A 22,729-nucleotide genomic window follows, 5' to 3' on the forward strand; every position below is an offset into this window, starting at 1 on the left:
GCACAACACACGTGCGCCATACTTTCCTCCACCCTACGAGAAAGGCGAGGAGGTGACTTCGCGCAGCGACTACGGAGGAGCAGGACCGCGGGCGAAAAGATACAGTCCAGAAAGAAACCGAAACCGCAAAATGCGTCCAAACAGCGTTTTTGCAGAACACCGCAAAATGCTGCCCCAGCTTTGTATATTTCCAGAAAGAGGTGATTTAGTGGGTTTCTATGATGCTTAGCAAGTTTGTCACAGGAACCATTTGTTTATTTTTCTAATAAAATAATTATTCAGTAAATTTGAGATAATTATTTCTATAATGAGTATGCTTTTGCAACCCTTGACGTCCCCCTAGGCAGTTAATTTGTTCCCGCCACAAAGAGTTTCTTTTTATCTCGAACAGCATAATTTTATGAACTCTTGAGAGCTTTCGTAGAAACGCCCTGTATAATTATGCTAAATATGCACAACATATATTTTTCTAGCCTTTATGAAATATCCAGCTACTAATATTATGTACTACATGGATGGTCGTTGTAAATGTTAATGTTTGGAAGTTCTCAACGACAAGCGGTGATTTTCGTTCTTTTTTTAGGTTAGTTTTGAGGAGGTTTGTTGCGGATAAGGTAACCCGTGTTGCTTTGAAGAAGCTGGGCTAAAAGAGCTGAAATTAATGTGTGTTTTTTATTTGTTTAAAGTAGTTCACGTGGAACTCCTCGAAAATGAAAGGGAGTATATATTCATGCGAAAATCTGCGGCCAGACGCAAAATATAAAGACGTGTTGACAGAACGTGATCGAACGATGTCATGGAAGCCGGGATAGAGTGGGTTGGAGGTGGGGGAGGTGTTCATTGCCTGCATCGCTGCAGCTCGTTGCATTTTGGGTCGTGGCAGTTTTTCCAGCTAAATTAAGCGGGAAAACTGAATTAGTGTTTAGGTTATGTGACGGCAGTTTCACAGCTAAATTTAGAGTGGAAGCCGAATGCGCAGTGTTGTATTGTGGGACTTAACCACCAAATCAGTTTCCCTGCTAAATTTATCGGGAATTGAATTGGTGTTGAGGCCACGGGACGTCAATTTTCCGCTAAATCTAGCGGAGAAACTGAATTTCTCCATAGGTGACGTGACACGAAGTCATGTGACGTCATTTTAACCGCTAAATTTAACGGCGAAATTGAATTGGTGTTGAGGTCACGTCGCGTCAATTTTCCAGCTAAATTTATCGGGGAAGCTGCGGGAGGAGGAGAGGGTACGGTGGGGAGGGGAGGGTGCGCAGGAGGAGGACAGGAGGGTACGGCCGAGGAGGAGGGGACGGTATGGAAGAGGAGGAGGGGAGAATACGGAGGAGGAGGGTATGAAGGAGGAAGAAAAGGAGAGTGAAGAACCAGTATGGCAGCAGAGCGGTCTCTATTTGTACGTATAAACATATTTCTTTCACAAATTGTTTAGCATGGAATTTCTCAAAATCAGAATGCTTCAAGAGCTGCTCTCTAATTTTGCATTACAGAGATTTGTAGACGTCTTTCATTTTTATTTTAATTCTCCTCTCTTTCTCGCTGCCGTTTACTTTTCCCCGTCTCATTTTATTCTGCCTCAGCCAGCCCTTTGATCGTTTTATCTTTTTTTTTCTAATTATCAGAGTGCTAGATATATTACCCCGGGCAGATTTTAATTCCTTCCGCTTTCTCGTCTTCTATACAGGCGGCTATTTTCCTACGTTTCATTTCTGACAATCCCCAATTTATTTGATCGATGGTGGGTTAACATTTAAATGAGCTCGAGAGTTGCTTGCCCAGAACAAACAAAAACCTACAGACACGTCCCTCAGGGGGGAATGTTCAACGTAGAAGATCTAGAAACTACGTAAACTGTCTAATTACAACTCAGAACAATTGATCACAACGGAGCACATTATATTTGAAACGAGGGAAGCAGCATAGTCTAAACCCTGATACAAGGAGAGCTAAAATAAGAGACAAGGCGTCTTGTCCTGTATTTTACTTGTACTTGTCTCAGGATTTTGATTATGCAGTTTCCTAACCAGCTTGCCTGCATAATTTCGCTCCTTGCAAAGGAAGCAGATTGTCTCCGGCTTGATTAAAAATTGTTCATAGATTGAAGGTTTGAAGGTTTACTTCAGGCGGCGTTTCTAAGGAAATAAATTGCCCCTCAAAACACTGACACTTTTAATCTTCTTTTTTTTTTTTGCAAAAAATTAAAAAAAAAAGAAATATTTAACTTAAATATTTTTAGCGCAACACGAAACTGTGCTTTGAACACGCGTTTAATTTTAGGTGCTTCGGTCAAACGTACCTGTGTCGTAATTGATTTACCCCCCGCAATCCCGGCATAATGCACCTTCCCAACTTCGACGGGGGGAAGAGAGGTTGTTCGGCGAACGAAAGCGAGGAACCAACTAGTTTTCTTTTCTATTTTTGTTATTGATATTGTCTAACCGAAACCTCTCCCGCGGCCTTTCCACCCGCTACAGCAACTCCGCTCTATTATACTATGCCGTGGCTGTCCCGACTGCTGCGCTGTTTACCGCGCCACCTCTTTCCGGACGCCGCGCATTTCCACAATCGATATCTATGTACGGCCGAGAGAAACGCGAACTAAACAGACTCGACAAGGATAGCGACGTGTTCCCTCGTCCTTATGTTTGAAAGAAATAATTACAAACGGAAGCTAGAGGAGTGTGTGCGTGTAAATGGGCGTTATTTGGCGCACGCGCGGGCGTGTGTATAAACTTGTGTTGTGCTCAAGTGCGTGTGCGTGTGCGTGTGCGTGCATGTGCGTGTGCGCGTGTGTGTTTATGTTTGCAGCTGCGTGCGTGCGCGTGCATGTGCACGTGTGCATTTGTGTGCACGCGTGTGTCTGCGTGTGTGAACGAGCATGAGCGTGCGTGTGTGTGCTCGCGCGTGTGTATGTGTGTATGTGCGTGCGTGCGTGCGTGCGTGTGCTTGTGTAAGTATATGTGCGCGCGAAGGCGTGTGGCAAGGGGGACGGAGCAGTATTAGCGTAGCTTCAGCGGGAGTTCGGGGAGGTGAGGGCTAGGATCCGGACCTGTAAAACAGATGTCTCTAATGGTCCGAGTCGGCCAAACTCACTCAGAGCGAATCCCGTGGGAAAACCGAGTGACATTTTGTCATTCCGTTCGAGGAATGTGTCGAGCGAGTTCGGCGTTAGTCTGAGACCGCCTTTAGTCCCAGAATTATTCTGTGCCATTTCCCGCGTTTTAACGTTGAGTGCTTTGACGGAAATTCGTTTAACTCTATTCGAGTCCTTACTGCATCGTATTCAATAACATGGTTAACACTTTCACCTTTAAAGTGATGCAGTGTCCCCCTCTCTGATTTCCACCGAACTACTCCAGGAGTTGTCGGGGCGGCCATTTCAGAGCCTTTCGTTGCGTTGAGAGTATGCGCGTGATCGTTTCCCGCACACACGCTGTCACTTGACGTCTCACAAATCTAGCTCCGGCGGAGCCGCAGTGCTCACAACTGTTACGGTCAAAGTGTCTTTGTTTGTAAAGAGCGCCGTGGTAAATGCTGGAATGACGGATCTCTTCAGTGCATAAGATCGGTAAGACGTGAGATCAATTATGTCTAATCTGACTCCCAGTAAAATGTCTGTGAATTATATTTAGGCATGAATAGGGTCTTACGAAAACACAACGCTTGAAGTAAGGAAGGAAGGGGCAAATATTTTCGCCTCTTTGCAAGTCGAGTACTTTACTTGTTTCTCTTGTTGCTACTTTCCGGAGATGTAGAACTTAACCCTGGCCCCCTCGACGTAGTAGAAATTGACCTTCTTAAAAGTTTGCAGAACGGTCAGGCTTCCATTATGAGTAAGCTGGACGCCATCGACAGTAGGTTTAAGAAGCATGAAAACATAATCGAGGAAATAAATACGAAGCTTGTTGATACGGAGGGGCAAATCGGGGTCGTTAATCAATTACTAACAGAACAGGCAAAGCTAATTGAGCTTCTGGCAAGACAAATTAAGGAATTGGAAAACAGGAGTTTTGATCTGGAAAACAGAAGTCGTAGGCAAAACCTTGTTTTCTATGGTGTGGATGACACGAATAACAAAGAAACATGGAATGAATTTGAAAATCTCATTAAAAGTATCTGCAATGAGAAGCTCGGTATGGACCTAAAAACGGTGCAAAGGGCGCACCGTGTAGGTCGCTATAATGAGAACTTTAAAAGACCAATCATCGTTAATTTTGCCTCCTACAAGGAAAAACAGGATATTCTGTCTAACGCCAAAAAGTTCAAGGGATCAAACTACAGCGTAGACCAAGATTATTCGCCGAAAACCCGTGAAATTCGAAAGAAACTTTGGGAATATGCTAAAACAAAAAAAGCGGATAGTGGCAACCGTGTAAGGCTAAACTTTCATAAGCTCACCGCTAATGATAAAGTGTTTGCATGGGATACGGAAACAGAACAAGTTGTTCCTGTCACAAAAGAATGACGCCCCACGGAAAAAGGAAAAAAAGAGAAGCGCGTTCGTCGTGACCTAGTTGCTGTTGTAATGAACTGTAGAAGCATTGTAAATGAAGTTGACAAATTGGCAGGCTTAATCGACTCAGTAAAGGCTGATATCGTGTTTGGAACCGAATCATGGCTAGACGCTTCCATAAGTGATAGCGAAGTCTTTCCGAAAGAGTTTGTTTTTTATCGAAAAGATAGGTCACGCCTCGGCGGAGGCGTTTTCTTGGTTCATTCATCGCTGAGATCATCCATACTGAAACTTGGTCATGACGCTATTGAATCAATCTGGTGCACAGTCACGTTACCTGGTATAGCTCTTCCTATGTTCTTGGATCGTATTACCGACCACCAAATTCGGATCTTAGTATGATTCGATCGCTATACGACATTGTTTCTGAGGCCTCAAGCCAAATTATTCTCCTTGCGGGAGACTTTAATTTGCCTGACTTAGAGTGGAGGGATGGCACTTGTGTATGCACGATTGGTAGCCGAATTAATCTTGAAATTAAAAACATTGTGGATACGTTTGGGCTTCAGCAGCATGTGAGTGAACCAACAAGAAACAATAACATTTTAGACCTCTTGTTTTGTAGCTCTCCCTATTATATTAACACCGTTAATATTATCCCTGGTATCAGTGACCATCACGCTGTTGTAGCAAATATCCAAACTGAAATCAACCGAGCAAATTTATGCGAATCGAGGAAAGTCTTTTTCTTTGAGAAGAGCAATTACTCTGGTTTTTCTGAAGAGCTTCTTGACCGCCTTCCCGTATTTGAGTGTCTTTCTGAGGAGTATGATGTCCATAATTTATGGAATGTTTTCAAAACATGTTGCTTCAATTAACGGATAAATATGTTCCTTGCATAGATCCTAGAAAGCTAAAAAAACGAAGAAAACCATGGGTAAACTGCAAGTACTCTTAGGATAATTAAAAAGCGAAGGAGAGCATTTGATAGATATAAGAAGACCAAAAGTAGTAATCACCTTGAAAAAATGGCTGAGCTTACGCGTGAATTTAAGAGGAGCATAAAGGGTGCTAAGGAACAATATCTTAATACACTCAATGACAGGATAAAAAACAACCCCAAGCTTTTCTGGGAGTATTTAAAGGGATGTGGATCGGACACAGTTGGAATGACTGAAATTACATATAATCAACAGACAGTTTCGGATGATACGGAAAAAGCAACGTGCTTAAATAATTACTTTCGGTCTGTCTTTTTGCCCAAACACAACTATGTTAATCCATCTACTGTTAGTACGGTGGAATTAATGCAGCCAGTTGAGCTTAGCATGAGTGGTATCGAGAAGGCGTTAAAAAACATTGATGAGACAAAAGCAACTGGACCGGATGGCATTTCTCCGCGCGTACTAAAGCAATGTGCTTACCCAATTTCGGTTTACCTTTATTTTATTTTTCCCAAGTCACTGGACATAGGACTTTTGCCAGATGACTGGAAGATAGCTCATGTCGTCCCTTTCCATAAGAGGGGGGGGGGGGGGGGGGCAAAAAAAGATGTCGCAAATTATAGGCCCATTTTATTGACTTCCGTCTCATGCAAAGTCATCGAACATATTTTATATTCAGAGGTAATCGGTCATATGATAAGAAACAACTTACTGATTAAAGAACAACATGGTTTTCGTAAGGGGTTTTCTTGTACTACGCAACTTGTTGAATTTTATCATGACCTTGCATCTGATGTCGACGAGGGAGGGCAAATAGATTGTATATTCTTGGATTTTCGAAAAGCGTTCGACACGGTCTCACACTCACTTCTTTTCAACAAACTAAGAATGTTAAATCTAGACTCGGCTGTGCTTAGATGGATAGAAAATTACTTGTTCCAGCATCGTCAATGTGTAGTACTGAATGGCAAGAAATCCGATTACGTTGATGTAACATCAGGAGTTCCAAAGGACTCTGTCCTGGGTCCACTTTTGTTTTTAATTTATATTAATGATATTTCTGTTGGAATTTCCTCTTGTATTCGACTGTTTGCTGACTATTGTGTAGTGTATAGAAACATTAAGAGTTCAGATGATGTCGCCCAGTTGCAAGTAGACCTTGATCGTATTCACAGTTGGTGCTCTACGTGGGAAATGAATTTAAATCACCAAAAGTGTGTTAACCTTTGTTTTACAAGGAAAAGGAAACAAATTGAATCTCAGTATTTTATAAATAATAACCCTATAACCAAGGAACTTACGTACAAACACTTATGTGTCATATTGTCATCTGACTGTTCATGGAATGCCCACATAGAAGAAGTAGTCTTAAAAGCTGGCAGGGCAATGAATTTTATCCAACGCAACTTAAAATGCTCACATACTAACTTAAAGACAACTGCTTATTTAACATCTGTTAGACCCATTTTAGAGTATGCATGTGCTGTCTAGGACCCTGCCCAAAATACGTTGATTGATAAGCTGGAGAAAATACAAACAGGGTGGCTAGGTTTGTTCTTGGACGATACGGGAGGAAAGAAAGCTGTACAGAAATGAAAAAAAAAATGTTAAACTGGGAACCACTTTCCGTACATCGGGAAAAACTGCGACTAAAATTTTTATACTCAATAGTTAAAAATAAAACAGGAATAAAGAGCGAGACGTACTTAAATGAACCCTATTATGTTTCTAGGCGTAATGATCATAGTCTTAAAATTGGAGAGTACCGCGCTAGGACATGCATGTCTGCAAACTCCTTTTTTGTACGAACAATTGCTCAGAGGAATCGGCTGTCTGAAGAGCAAGTGTGCTGTTTCAATGAAGACGTGTTCTTTTTATCCTTGTAACCCCCCCTGCTGTAACGCCCTCGGGCACTGCGGGGTAATCATAGAATAAAGAATAAATAAAGAATAAAGAAAGACAAAGAAGTTAAAGGGACCATGAAATTATTTTAAAATCGAATTCCATTCACCGCATGTCGTAAAAGGTGTGAAAAGGAAACCAAAATGCAAAAATAGAGAGTTCCAAAAACCTTTTCGCTACAGAACTTTTAAAGGAAAGCGGACTACTTTATAGCTTCTTTCCTTCGAAAGCTCTTTGTCTGTTCACTGCGATGCACACTCTGAAAAAAGCCGTAAGTTTGCTTTCCCGCACAACACTCGGAGAGCCAATCACAGCAAGCCACGGAGGCAGCTCAGCGAATGACGATGCCGAAACAGATGTTTAGACCCAAAAACGCAGTCTGAGTTATGACATTGAGCAATGAAAAACGTCACTCCTGCATTGCTTAATGTAACGACTCAGACTGCGTTTTTTGGCCTAAACATATGTTTCCGCATCGTCATTCGCTGAGCTGCCTCCGTAAGTTGCGATGGTTGGCTCTCCGAGTGTCGTGCGTGAAAGTAGACGCACAGACTTTTTTTAGAGTGTACGCGGTGCCAAGGCACGTCAGCCAAATCCACGTCTCCTATTTGATAAGAGCCTACTTTGACGAGCACCGCAATCATAAACAATTAATAGCCGGCGAATCTTAAAAGTTTCTTAAAAGGCTTGAAGGCTTAAAAGGCTTAAAGGCTTAGAATTTTTGTTAAAGAATACTTTGATCCATGTTTAGCTGAATAAGTAGCGATGTGACCAAAAAAGACGAACTTTATAATGCTCGGAGCTATGCCCCATCCATCGTGTGGTAAACGAAGCAAGAGAAAGATAAGACTGCGCCAGCGCTGTTTCGCGGTTCCTGCTCTCTGCTGAAAAACATGGCGTCGGTGGTTATCATTGACGTGATCGGCGTGGCGGAAGCTCATTGTCCAGCGTAGAGCGCTATCCTTGACCAAATTCTCGTCGCGTGTGTGATGATAACCCAGCACGTCCTAAAAGGGAAAATCCATCTACTCGCGCGGCGATGTTGACGGCACGGGCGTTTCTGCTCAAGAGAGCAGAAACGCCCGTGCCGTGGTCTTTGTTTACTTCGACTACCGTGGTGTTTTCTTTGCATTTGTCTCCTCGAACATCGCTCGGATTTCTTATTTTGCGCATTCTATGCGTGTGCTTAAGTTTAAGATATTACTGGTGCGTACTATATTTGAAGGCGTGTATTAAGGATGCGAATTTGGACGCGTTTTCATCACCCGAGAAAAGTGATTACTATTATACTGCGTTTCAGCTTCGGTCCGAGCGCGGCCGATGTTATGAGCCAAAGGGCCAATCAAACAGCGTAAAGAGCGCAACGCCATGGCGTGCTTTCTGCGCTTGATAGGACTAGCCGGCGGAGGAGCACGCACAGAGAGACGGCGAATACAGGCTGGTCCTATCAACTACAGAGAGCACGCCGTGACGTTGTGCCTCTTTCGCTGTTTGATTGGCCCTTTGGCTCATAACATCGGCCGCGCTCCGACCGAAGCTGAAACGAAGTATAGCATTCCTGAATGATCGCAAAGTTTATGTGATAAAGAGATAAATTTCTACGTTGCTATATCTCTGATAACATTACATTGTCTTTTGAGATCGTAGAATTGGCGCGTGGCGCGGTTCGTACTATAAATAAAGTCGTGTTTTAAGGCCGTAATTGTCCAAGACGGTGTGCTGCATCTTTTTCTTTTCTTTTTTCATCCACTCTGCCCTGCGAACCTATCCTGACAAAATAAAAGTTAATAAAGCTTGAGTCCATAGAAAACTCTATGCATTTTTTGCTACGCCACTGAGTGACAGCGCGTGCCCTTCTTTTAGGCATACCGCGGAAACGGCTGACGGCTGCCGAGAAGCGGCTGTCGTGCTGACGATCTGACCTGATGCGCTTCTTGCCGGCATATGGGACGAGTCCCATGCGGTCGCTGTAGTGCGACAAATCTAATTCAACCTCGATCAACTGCGATGTGTCCATCGTTATCGTGCGGATGAGAGGCGCCGATTCGGATAATATGTCGGTGGCATCGGCGCTATCAGCGCAGTAAAACCCTGTGGTAAAACCTGACGGCATACCGCCAGCTCGCCGTTAACGCTCCCATTCTCCTACTGCCCGGTGCCATAGTACGTCACGATTGTAAAATTACACCGCGCCTTGTTTTGCGGTGAGTTGGAGAGAATAAAAACTTGGTATTTCAACAATTTCTCATGCAGAAGTTAATAAACCGAAACAAAAAGGGATACCTGTTCGGCATTCAGTAAACATTAAAATGACTTGCAATTAAAACAACAACAACAGTCCTCCTTTTTTACGTAATAAAACCACCGTTCCTAAATCACTTGCAAAGAAACATCCCCCTCCCCCTTTTCTTTTTCCTCCTTTTTCGGGCACGGGTGATGACATCAGAGCTGAATGTTCAAGGATAGACCGTCTGAGGCTCATATTTATTTTAACAGAGAAATAAGAAAAAAGATATTACATTTTTATGACAGCATATTGCTTAACCCTTTGTTGAAGAATATTGTCTACAGGCAACAAAACCACTTAATACTTTTTATGATAGTTTTGGTTTTATCACATTTTTTTTAAATCTAGTAGTTTAGCAACAGTCCTGAAGATTGAAACTACAGAACCATCCAGTGAAAAGATATGCAAAAACATAAACAGAAAAAAATACTACAAACTCTTAGCAACGGAGAGTGAAAAACCCCGAGTAACTTCCTGAGTTGTTTCCGTCACGGAGTGCGAAGTCAGAAACAACTTGCAACCAGGCATGCGCATTCCCTCTTAAACGTACATAAACAACAATCAGTTAATTTCTCTTTGCGTGACAGCAATATTGTTGACTACTTAAGTGTTGCTGACTTAAGGAAAACCCTTATTAAGTATGGTACTTACTTACATTTGCGCAATCACTACGGCGTCAAGCTCGTTAATGATCTTGGGTAAGACGTGTTACTTCCCCGCATGAAGTTAGCATGTGCAACCTCAACCAGTATCATCACATATGAAAGGCCAAACTGTCTGAAGAGTAAAGGCCTAATTTGCTTTTTTTCATAACAAGCAGTTTGATACATTGTTTGCGTATTTATTTCTTTTTACAATGAGCTTTTTTGTAGGAAATAAACTGCTCACGCAGAAAAAACAACAACAGAAACATCCCATATGATTATGAGGGCAAGGCATCGGGATATATTTTACTTTATCCTCTATCTATGCGCAGAGAACCTTCTCCAAATTGATAGAAGAAACGCTTTAGTCAATCTGAAAAGGACTTAATTCGTGCACTAATACAGCACCGCGCCCAGTTTTGTCTTCTTTTCTTTTTACAGAATTTTAGCAGAGATTGTTTAACCCTTGTTGACGAATCTTAACACGCAAAAAAACCATGTAGTATTTTTTATTTTGTTTGAAATTCTCAGTTTTCTAACGTTTTTTTTTTTAATTTAGCAGTCTGGCAACAGCCTTCAAATTACAGCGCCATCCAATGAAAAGATATGCAGAAAGTTGACAAAAAAGAAACGTTTGGTGTGCAAATACGCGGCGACCGAGAAAGGCGGAACAGCGAAAAATATGGAGAAGTGTTTTTCTCTTACAACTAATATTTTAGGGTTGGTGAACGTTTTACTTGAGGATATCGTATGCATATATTATTGACATTTTAAATGATTCATAAAGGTTACTCAAGAAATCCACTTTCGAACCTTTGCCTGGTGTTGCACACTGGCAACAAAACTATACTTTGCAAGTTTACCTTACGATTTCTTTTTAACTTCGGGTCTGTTCTTTCATTTGACCTTTTTAAACGTTAACGTCTTAAAAATAAATGTCTTAAGCAACTTTTGTATATCTCGTCAATAAAAGGCGAGCCCCATATTGCGCATCAGGTTGGCTTGTGAAAATATCATCTGGAATTTTACAATGGTGGGGAACCTTTCCAAAAAAAACTGTTGTCTGCTTTACACCATTTCTTCAACTTCCTGCCTCTATCGCGCTGTAATTGGTAATATCGGGGAAAAATCAAATGCGAACAGAGGAGCGCGTGGCTCGCGGTACAGGCTGCGCCACCTGGAAGTGAGCCCAGGGGCGAGGGTGCGTGGCATACTCCGATGTGTTCACGCCCTTCGCTCTGCGCTCCCCCAGCTTCGGCAGTGCGCCTCTCAGTGCGCTGAAAGCTATCACCGCTATCTTTGCTAGCTCGGCGTGTGCGGCGAGCTTCTTCGCACCGCACGCGCTGAGCCAGCAAAGATAGCGGTGACGCTTGCAGCGTACTGAGAGGCGAACTGCCGAAGCTTGGAGAGCGCTGAGCGAGGGGCGTGAACACATCGGAGTAGGCCACGCATCCTCGCCCGTAGGCTCACTTCCAGGTGGCGCAGCCTGTACCGCGAGCCACCCGCTCCTCTGTTCGCACTTCATTTTTCCCCGATAGTACATCGCGTGCATCGCAGAGACATGGACCATCGTCAGTTTATTTGGCTATGCACTGCGCGACCCAGTTAACATAAAAACAACATTAGATTTAACTTTAGCACAAATATTGAAGAGCCTCGAATTTTAAATTTTGCTGAATGTGTAGATTGCAGCAGTCCAGCCGTTTTGCTAACAAAACTCTAATTATTAAAAACTGCGACTTACTTCCTTTTGCTAACTGTAGCTTTCCCTACAGGAATGCAGTGTTCCATATTGTCTAATGAATTCGTTTAATACAAACGCTCATCAGTCTGCACTTTATGAAAAATATTAACTGGCGCATGAAAGGGTTATTATACCATAATAACCCTTTCATGCGCCGTGAACTTCTAACGCCACCTACTTATGTTTCATCCCGCGTAGATCACCAGTACAAAGTCGGTATCCCCAATTACAAAACTAACACTTATTATAACTCCTCTGTTCCTCGCACTAGCCATGATTAGAATCGCCTTTCCGCTGACATAGCCTCCATAACCAATATTATTGATTTTAAAAATGCCTGGTTTGTTAATTTTGATTAACCATTTTCTAGTTGGTATTACTGTTATAACATTGTGTAAATATTTTTGAAGTGTCTGAGCAAGCGTGCATTAATTACTGTATTATATTTTATGTATCAACAACTGTACTCTTGTCACCTAATCCCCCCCCCCCCCCCCCCCCCCGCTTCCCTCTGTAATACCCTTCGGGGCCCTTGAGGGTAAATAAATAAATAAATAAACTCGGCTGAGGGCAGGTGGCGGCAATTTAGTTTACTAGATTGGACACAGGGCATGCATATTTGTTGAGAAAACGTGAGACAAAGGAGACAAGCTGGGACGACATTAGGAGGGCAGCATTGCTGACAGCCATGACAGCCTGACGCTAACGAAAGAATAAATAAAAGTGACGTGAGCTCTAATTATGCATGCACAAATACTCTTCTGCTCCAAAAGGCAAATTTTTTCACTTTTTTTTTTTGTGCGTCTTTCACATAAATGTATGGCTGCCCATCAAGACCTGCAAAATTAAGGTGTCCTGCTACTATCACGTCAAAAGCGTTAGCTCTGCGTGTGAAGAGTTTCTACGGGCGTTAAAAGCCACGAATAAGATTTTATACATAATACTAAAAGAAGTTGAAAGATACAAAGCAAAGGCAGAAATGTACATTAAAAAGCTTCGCACACCATATTCGCACGCGCGTGATATGAGACCCCTAGCCACTCAAGGAACGTAATGATAATTTTGGAAATTCTCCAGTTATGACGAAGAGATTTAATTAGAATATTAACCGTTGCCGGAAAACGGAGCAGCAGTACATACGACTAAAAGTTACTTGAATCATAAAAATATAATTTATTATGTTTTGTACAAATGGTATATAATACACGCTGATATTACACTTTGTTTGATTTTAAGTAGGGGTGTATAAGCAACGTTATGAGTCAATGCGACCCATCAAGCAGTGACAAAACCAGAACGTGGTTCCTCGCATCTCTGAGTGGGCTACCATCGGACTGTAAACCAATCAACCTCCGTGAATGCGCCGTGACATGTGTGCATATGACCTATAATTTTTAACAACTTCAGGAATTAGAGATATCGTAAAATTCCTCACATTTGAACATTTTATGATTGATCCGCAGTGAACAAGACCTATATAAGCCGATAAAGACGTCGAAGAACAAATCGCAAAGCAAAAATTGTGAAGTCAAGAAGCCACCACCTGCGCATCTTAAAACGACTGCACTCTTACCTTGACCGCGCTCTTATTTAGGGTAGAGCGCGAAATAGTTCTAGCCCCGTCAAAGTGCATTACAGGAACGAAGAGTTTCAGGGTTCTGAACGGGCGTATTTATTGATATTTCTTATGATAAAAATAGCAGTATGTTGAGCTTCCGCCCTTCTCGTTCGTGAACACATTTTGAATAGTGTCCATGTGCAGAAACAACGCGGGGTTTCGGCCATTATAAGAGACTGTGACAGTGAGATCGACTGTGACATATATAAAAGTATCATGTCGATGAGGATCGATATTCTTTTTGACGTAGGAACTTTCTCTGAACTTAGAAGGCGGTTCAAAGTTTGGAAGTTGATGTCGCGAAACCTTGGCCACGGTGTGTCACGAAAACTTGGTCATGAAAGTGACGTCACGCACGTCATAATAAATTTGGAAGGGGTGCAAAGTTGGGTAGTCGATGTCACGAAAACTTGGCCACGTAAGTAAAGTCAAGCAAGTAAAAATAAATTTAGAAGTGGGTGCAGAGTTGGAAAGTCGATGTCATGAAAACTTGGTCATGAAAACTTGACCAAAGACTTCAGCGTCTCAGGGTGGTTGTTCAATTCAAGGTTGTCTCGTTGCGCGGCAGCGATGCGTTCGAAGTCTACTCCTCCGGAGACTGCTGAAAGTGCTTCGACGCGAGAAAGAGCGTCAGCTGCTGAGTTGTCTTCTCCTTTGATATGACGGAGATCTACCGTGAACTCTGAGATGTAGGCAAGTTGTCGGATTTCTCGGGAGCAGTAGGCTGTGAGATTTCCATGAAACGCGTGAGTCAAGGGGTTGTGGTCCGTTAGGACGTTATTGTGAAAGGCTACGACACACCCGTAGCACGTTTAGGAGAGCGGCGCGTGCCCCTGGCTCACGTGGACCAAAGCACGCTCTCGCACCGACCGGCGGCTCGTGCGGGAGCTTTGGAGAACTCAGCTCTCGAGTCAACCTTTGTACAAGCTGGGTGTCTGCGTGTGCGTGTGGATGGCTCTTCAGCGAGCGAGCCACCACGCCGAGAGACCCACCACGAACTTCTTCGGCATTGGCTGGCCGTTGGCACACGAACTTCTTCCGCATTGGCTGGCCGCTGGCACACGAACTTCTTCCACATTGGCTGCCGAGGACCACGTAGGTCCCTGCGATTGGACAATCCAGTGGACGGCGAGATGGCGAGGCGGATATAAAAAGAAAGGACACCCGTGAAGTTGGTGTGGTACGAACACTGGAGCGATGTTGTAATTAATGTAAATATAGAGTGTTCTTTTTTGCTGAGCTCGTCGCCTCCCGGCTCCTCGAGCCTGTCTCCTACCCGGCACAAGGTAGTGTCGCCGGGCTGGGAGCCTACGTCGGAACCCTCAATCACGACAACGTGGAACTCGTGACCTTCCAGGATGTACCTGAAGTGCCGAAGGGCAAGGTAGATGGCAAGGAGTTCTCGTTCGAGCGTACTATATCGCGTTTCCGCAGGTTTCAGTTTCTGAGAAAAGAAACCTAGTGTCCTCCACTGGCCGTCAAGAAGCTGCTGTAGTACAGCACCTACAGCTGTACTGGACGCGTCGGTCATGAGACGGGTGGCAGCCTCAGTTTGTGGATGGACCAGCAGGGTTGCGTTGACCAAGGCTTCCTTCATGGCGGAAAAAGCTGATGCAACTTCATCGGTTCATTTAAGTGACGATGATGGCGCTTTCTTGGTCTTCAGCAGGTTCGTCATAGGCTGTAGAATTTCGGCACAGTGGGGAATAAATCTACGGTGGAAATTTACTAGCCCGAGAAATTCGCGAAGCTTTCGAAGCGAGGTAGGTTGAGGGAACTCGTGTATTGCCCGGACTTTTTCTCGGAGTGGTAGGATGCCCGTCGATGTTATGCGGTGGCCGAGAAAGTCCAGCGCGTCGGCACCGAAAACGCACTTCTTCGCGTTGATGACGAGGCCATACTCCTGCAGCCGGCCGAACAGAAGTCGCAGATGTTGCTCGTGTTCTTCCGGAGAGGAGCTGGCCACGAGAATATCATCAACATAAGCGAAGATGAAGTGAAGGCCTCTGTGACTTCGTTTATAAGGCGATGGAAACTCCGCGCGGAGTTTCGGAGGACGAAGGGCATCCGAACGTACTCAAAAAGTCCGAACGGAGTTTTGATGGCGGTTTTGGGCACATCCGCTGGCTCGACTGGAATCTGGTGGCAGGCCTTAATAAGGTCTACCTTGCTGTAGATGTTGGTGTCAGCTAGGCCAGCGGAGAAATCGTGAATGTGTGGCAAGGGGTACCGGTCAAGTACCGTGCACGCATTCAAGGCGCGATAATCTCCGCATGGCCTCCAGTCGTTTGGATCCTTCTTAGGGACCATGTGAAGAGGCGACGCCCAATTGCTCGAGGAGGGGCGGATGATGCGAATCTCCAGCATATGTTCGAATTCTCTCCATGCGATGTTAAGTCGCTCGCCGAAAAGTCGACGAGGTGTCGCAGAGACTGGAGGGAATTGGTAATGATGTGGTGGGTCACGGCGTGCTTGGCGGGTACCTCCGTGTTGCACGGTCGGGTTATGGCAGAATATTCTGCGAGGATGGCTTCATATCTTGAAGACGCCGTCAAGGGGCGTATCGGAGAAGTTTGAAATGACGAAAGAATACCTTGAATGGTGAACGATGTCGTTGTATCCGAGAGGCTTCTGCCACGCATGCTAACGGCCAGGCCAAAGTTCGCCAAGAAGTCCGCTCCCAGTATGGCCTCGCGAAGGTCTGCAACAATGAAGACCCAGCGGAAGAGTCGTCGCAGTCCAATGTCAATGGTGACGGATCTGTGACCATAGGTGGCGATGGCAGAGCTGTTGACTGCTCGTAGGGGTCTAGTGTGCTGCGTCTGCTGACAGTCTAGTCGTGACGCTGGCACAACGCTAACCTCGGCCCCCGTGTCCACCAAAAAGCGTTAGCCAGAGATCTTATGCATGACGTAGAACAAGCGGCTCGGGTGTTGGCCGTAGTCACTTGCCGCTGTTAGTGACGGGCCGTGGGGTTTCCCGACCAGGAACATGGTTGTTGGCAGCGTGTGGCACGTTCTGCATGCCGCCTGTGGTACCAGCAGAGCGATCTGTCGGCTGATCGTGAGGTGCGTCGCGAAGATGAACGGATTTGAGACATATCTCGCCTCGTTCGTCGGGAAGGTGTCTCGTGCGACGGCCTCACAGCGGCAACAGCGCAGGCAAGCAGTTCCACGCGCGCCTCGAGTCTTGTAAGGGCTGGTTGTCAGGCAGGCGGTTTGTGCGATGTGATTGTCGCGATGGACGGTGAAGCGTACTCAGCGGTGCGATCCGCAAGCATCGCCAGGCGGTCTAGCGGCATGTCGTCCGCAGCTTCCAGAACCATGCCTATTCCTTGTGGAAGTTTCTGGAGAAATAGCTCTCGCAGAATAGGGTCCTGGGAGCCGGAGGCTTGGGGAACGAGCAACTGCCGCATGTGGTGAAGAAGTTGAGATGGGCGGCGGTCTCCCAGCTCCTGGGCTGTGAGCAGCTGCTGGATCCTCGTGCGCTCCGAAGTTGTCGTCCGCTCGGGGAGGACGCCCTTCAGGTGGTCGTAGGCGTCGTCAGGTGGAGGCCGGGACAGAATGTCGTCCAGCTCATCGGCGACGGCCGGCAGGAGGGAGGCAACGACATAGTAGAACCGAGACAGCTGGGATGTTATGCGGTGGAGATGAAACTGAGCCTCGATCTGGGTTATCCAGACTCGAGGATTTTTCGGCCAAAATGGCGGAAGCCGGAGCTGGATGGCCGTGAGGGCAGTGTCGGGGGAACGAAGAGGGCGCGCCGTCGCCGGTAGCGTCACCGTCTTGCGCCACGTTCTGCATGCTGGCTGCGGTCGTGGTACGAGGCGGCGGGGGCCTTCGGATTCCGGGTCACCAGTTTGTAGAAAAGACGTCCGAGCTCCACGGTGTTCCGGCTCGAACTGTTCGTTTTTATTCTCGCGCCTCAGGAAGCTCGCGCAGCGAGTTTAGGAAAAGAAGAAAAATTATTTCATTTCTTGGAGTTGGCTCCTATAAAGGCTAACAGGAAGATGGAAAGGGTGATATGGGGGATGGAAAGGAAACTTGGGAGATGGAAAGGTGATAAAGGGGAAGGGAAACTGGGAGATGGAAGGGGTGATAGGAGAAGGAAAGGAAGAACCACGAGGCACGGGCAGAACTGCCGGGATGTTGTGTATTTACGGGGAGTTGCGATATTTTTCAAGTTCATGCTTGAAATTCCCGTCTTGATAAGGTTACTGAGGCCGATGAAACGTTGTTTTCTGCGTTCTGGATGAGAAAATATTCGATGATTTCAAGTCCGTGGCGATTGCGGTGTCCCCCTCTTGTCTTGGTCTTGGCGCGCATCCAATGCATTCGTTCGCATGAACCGCGATCGGATGAATGGGGTTGTCGGTTCTTGAAGAGGCCTCGGTTTCGTGCTCTCTCAAGCGGTCATTGATACATCGGTCGGTTTATCCTATGTAGTCGGCACCGCATTTGAGAGGATGGAGTAAACTTTTTCTGTGCAGCAGGTCCGGAAAAGGGTAGCGTGCTTTTCTTCGGAAGCCAGCTTGGCTTCTTGTCGGTTGATCATGTTGCACATGGTTGCCAATTTGAACCTAAGACAACTTTCGTGTCATAGCGTGATGCAATGGATCGGATACGATGGGAAGCGTTATTAATGTGAGGTATGCTGGCTATCCTTCGAGTGAAAGGTGTCTTTTGTAGTTGCTTTTGGGTTAATAAGTTGGTGGAAAACGAACACGAGGCGTCCCACCGGATATCCGGAACTCAGGAGTCGTCGAGTTTACTCTTTATGCTATCTGTTGCCAAATGTTGACAGGATTTTGTTTTAGCTGATGTGAGTAGCGTCTTGATTATACCTATCTTAACAGTATTTGAATGAACACTCTCAAAAAGGAGCACCGGCTTTTCTGAACGCTGACTGAACGCCCAGCAAACGCCTTCGTTCGTTTTTTTCAATCGCAGGTCTAGAAATTGTAGCCTCTCCGAGGAAGGAAGTTCCTTTTTGAATTTTAGTTTGCCTCTTGCGTATGAGTAAAACTTCTAAAAACTATGTTGTGATGTGTTAGAATCCGGAAAGTTTGCTAGATGAGAGTAAATAACGTATTCAAGGATTTTGCATGGTATGCACGTAATGGAGATGGGACGGTAGTTAGATTTTGTTGATCACCACCTTTGTGTACAGGAACCACCTTGCCCACCGTCCAATCCAATGCCAAGACACCATGTTGAAGTGACTGAGAAAAAATCTTGGATAGGATAATGCTGGAATACATTTTAGTGTTTCTCAAAACGTTTGTGTTGTTGTTATTAGTACCTACCGGAGACGACAATTTTAGATTATCAATAATCTTAGAAATTCTTTCACTATTCACAACAACAGGATACATAACAAAAAAGCACTGGCTGTAAATAAAGGGCAAAAAGAACCAACTGGGATAGAAAAAGATCTAGTAAACACTTTATTTAAAACTTAAGAACACTGATCATTGGATAATCCATTTCTGTCAGCATCCCCAAGTGTTATATTGAAAGAGAAAAAGAAATTAATAATCTTCTAAAATTGACGCAGGTTATTTCACAACAAGAAGGGTAATGTTTTACAAAAAAAATGGGATTTTGCATCTAAAACTGTTTTTTTAGACACACCAGCTGCAGTACGGTACGCTGGCCATAGCTGTTCGTTGTCCAACAGCTTTGCAGCACGAAATATTTTTTTCTTGTTTGCTAGCCATTTTAAAAACACGTTGTACGAAGGCGATTTAGGAGTGGGCGAAAGAGTGCGAAGTGGGCACTTGGGCTTTCATAAGGTGCGCAACTTGTTTTTTTACATAAACACCAGTTATTCTTAACTGAGCGCTCATCAAAATAATGCAAGTAAGAATTAAAAAAGGCGAAGGTTCCTATTAATAGAATCATATTCAGCTCGTGCATAATCATAAAAACGCAAAATCTATTTTGATCTAGGCAGATGTAAGGAAAAATGCAATGAGGAATGATCCCTAAGATATGGCAAATAAGTTAACAAGGAGTTGAGCTCAGGCCATGATGTTTTTTAAGATGAGGTCTAGAACAGAACAGGTCGGAGCAGCAATACGCCTAGGTTGGGTAACCATTTGTGAGAAATTAATATCAATCCACAAGTTCACTAATTCCCTGCACTCATACGAGAAGAAACTAAGGTGAGTTGAAACATCTGACCAAACTCTGGAAGGGTAATTAAAATCACCCAAAAGATTGACTGGAGCATTTGGAAAGCGAACAATGACTGGTTGATTGCATTGTGAAGTTTACGAGCAAAAGTGCCACTTCTAGGCACTTTTGCTCGTAAACAACAACAACAAACGACAACACGCGCCTAATTTTTTTTTTTTTTAGGTTGCATTTACGCCACACTAGCTCCAATTGAAATTGGCATTGTTTTAACTGAATCGATGATGCTCGTGATGCCATATTTTCCATTCGAGCTTTCAAAGATAGTTCTAGAAAGATTTCAAATCTGAGCTGACAGCCTTCGCTAGTCCAGAGAAATAATTCCCCTTGGCGTCACATACGGCATTCCTATGAACTAAATCTAACTCTCGTAGACGAAGCTCAATGTAAACAAAAGGAATATTTTTATACGATTTATACATACGTGAGCGTTGTTTTACCATCCTTTGACGGAGTGATTCATCAAAGACTTATCATATCTAGGCTTATAACATGATTAAAAGAAATATCCGTGTCACCAAAGTTTGATTGTAGACTTTCAAGGTTAATCCAAAAAAATGTGCATCTTCAGTCAAGCTCACTGCCAAATACCCGGAATAATTTTTCATCAAGTTTTTTTTTTTTGTTATAACTTTGGTAAATGTCGGCTTTTTTACGTCATAGTTAGCTAGGGGACTAATTGAGACACAATAAATTTAGCAGTGATGAATTATTTCAAGCAAAACACTCAAACATTCTACAACACTAGGATCATTACATAAAATTAGATCAAGATCATTCGCTCCTCGTGTAATGGTTATAATGTACTGCTCAAGAACATATGTATTAACTATATTATAAAATGTTGAAGAAATGCCACTGCACTCTAAAAAAAGCCCGTGCGTCTACTTTCCCGCACAACACTCGGAGAGCGAATCATCGCAACTTACGGAGGCAGCGCAGCGAATGACGATGCCCAAAACGAACGCTTAACCAAACAAAAAAAAAAAACGCAGTCTGAGTTGTGACATTAAGCAATGCAAAACATCACGCTTGCGTTGCTTAATGTCCCAACTCAGACTGCGTTTTTTGGTCTAAACTTATGTTTCGGCATCGTCATTCGCTGAGCTGCCTCCGCAAGTGGCGGCGATTGACTCTCCGAGTGTTGTGCGAGAAAGTAGACGAACGGGCTTTTTTTAGAGTATGGGTAGCATATTTCCATCTCATCTTAAATTTGGTGAATTAAAATGCCCAGCCAAAATATTACGGTTGTCATGAGCTTGTCAAATTTGAGGGAAGGTTTGTTGCCGTTTTGACTTAAGGAGGTCATATGTGTCAGTCCATGCTTTACCATCATGAGTTAGCTCAAGTCACTGGTCAGCATTTGAAGAGGGTTTAAGGAATATAGAAAGAGGTTTATTTTTAAATATCGACGTTCAATTTTGTCACATGCAGTGAGATCAGCTGCATTTCTGCATTAATAACAGAACTACAACAATGAATAAGCATATTGATCTTATATATTCGCAAAATGTATTTAAACTTTGATTTATCTTGCGTTGCTTTATATAAAGCAGTTCGTTGCTAAACAATGTGTGTATGTGTCAATGAAACGTGTTAATTTGGCGTGTTTCGGGAATTTTTGCATAAACATTTTTATTGCAGTTTTTAATATTCGCTGTAAATGCAGTAAACCTTTTTTTTTAAATAGGTAGAAACAATTATTACTACGTGCATGATAGCTTGAAATTAGCGGCAGTGCGAATTACCATAACAAAATCTTAACTATCCCCGCGCTTTCTAATTCGAAATGTAATATCTCCTGACAAAAATTAGCTAAGGCGTCTGCGTATGGCTGAATTAGTATCTCCGGACAAAATTGGCTACAACTTCCGCGTATAGCTGAATGCCCCCCCCCCCCCCCCCCCCCCCCAAGAGCATAACTTTTACATATACGTCCTACATAAATATTAAAAATATTACCCAGACCATCGTTGCATGATCTGCATAATTTAGATGAGATTAATAAAAGTAACACGCATGTGTGGGATACATGGGGCGTTTCATTTGTTAGGTTTTCCTCCATTTTACCTGCTTCGAAGAATGTCGCGACGCCCTGCTTCAACGTGTCATAGTCATTCATTGACTGACTTTGCACGCGAAGAACCACACCGCCGCGCTGGCATTTGCGCCGGCCTTTTATCAACAACGGAGCGCCTCTAGGATGGCCGGTTGCTTTTGGCCGCATCTCAGTGGAGACGGCCAGATATGATGCAACATGGAGGCAACTTGGTCGACGGCTTTGTGCTACCAGGGTACCCACATAATTTATGCGTTTTTATTGTAGCATTTCTTCAACCCACTTCATTAGGCTGTTTGTGTTCTCTGAAATAATTTAAGGATGGTTACGAAATTCCGACTAACTTTCCCGAAAACTAAAAAAAAAAAAAAGAAAAGTACGGAACGCGGCGCAAACTGTAATATTGGTTGTTCCGTTTCAAATGAAAGTCGAAACTTCCTCACATAATGACAGAATGATAAAATCGTCTTTAAACAAATATCGGTTGCAGAAGAAAGTTCGGAGCTGCGATTTTGCCTGCCTTGTCTTCCTGTTTCTCGTGATGTATCGTGACATCAAGTAAGATCAGACGGGTAACAAAACAAAAAACAAAGTAATCTAAAGATAGCCGTGCGAAAGAATTTTTTTTTTTTGCATACCTTTCTATGCCTAGAAATTTCAGGCTTTTGCGCCTTTACAAAAATGCAAAAGTTTCTTAAAATATGTCTTCGAAGACCGAATTGAAAATCGCTCTCGACAAGAAATTTAAATTTGAATGAAGGTATCGTTTCATTGCCCAAGCCCGTGCAATCAGTTTTTTTTTTGTCTGGTGAGAAGAATATACTAATCTAACTTATTCGCGAACGGACTCTCATGATAAAAAGAAATATTAAATT

This window comes from Ixodes scapularis, unplaced genomic scaffold (genome assembly GCF_016920785.2).
Source record: "Ixodes scapularis isolate PalLabHiFi unplaced genomic scaffold, ASM1692078v2 PGA_scaffold2__306_contigs__length_199485367, whole genome shotgun sequence".
Taxonomy (NCBI): domain Eukaryota; kingdom Metazoa; phylum Arthropoda; class Arachnida; order Ixodida; family Ixodidae; genus Ixodes; species Ixodes scapularis.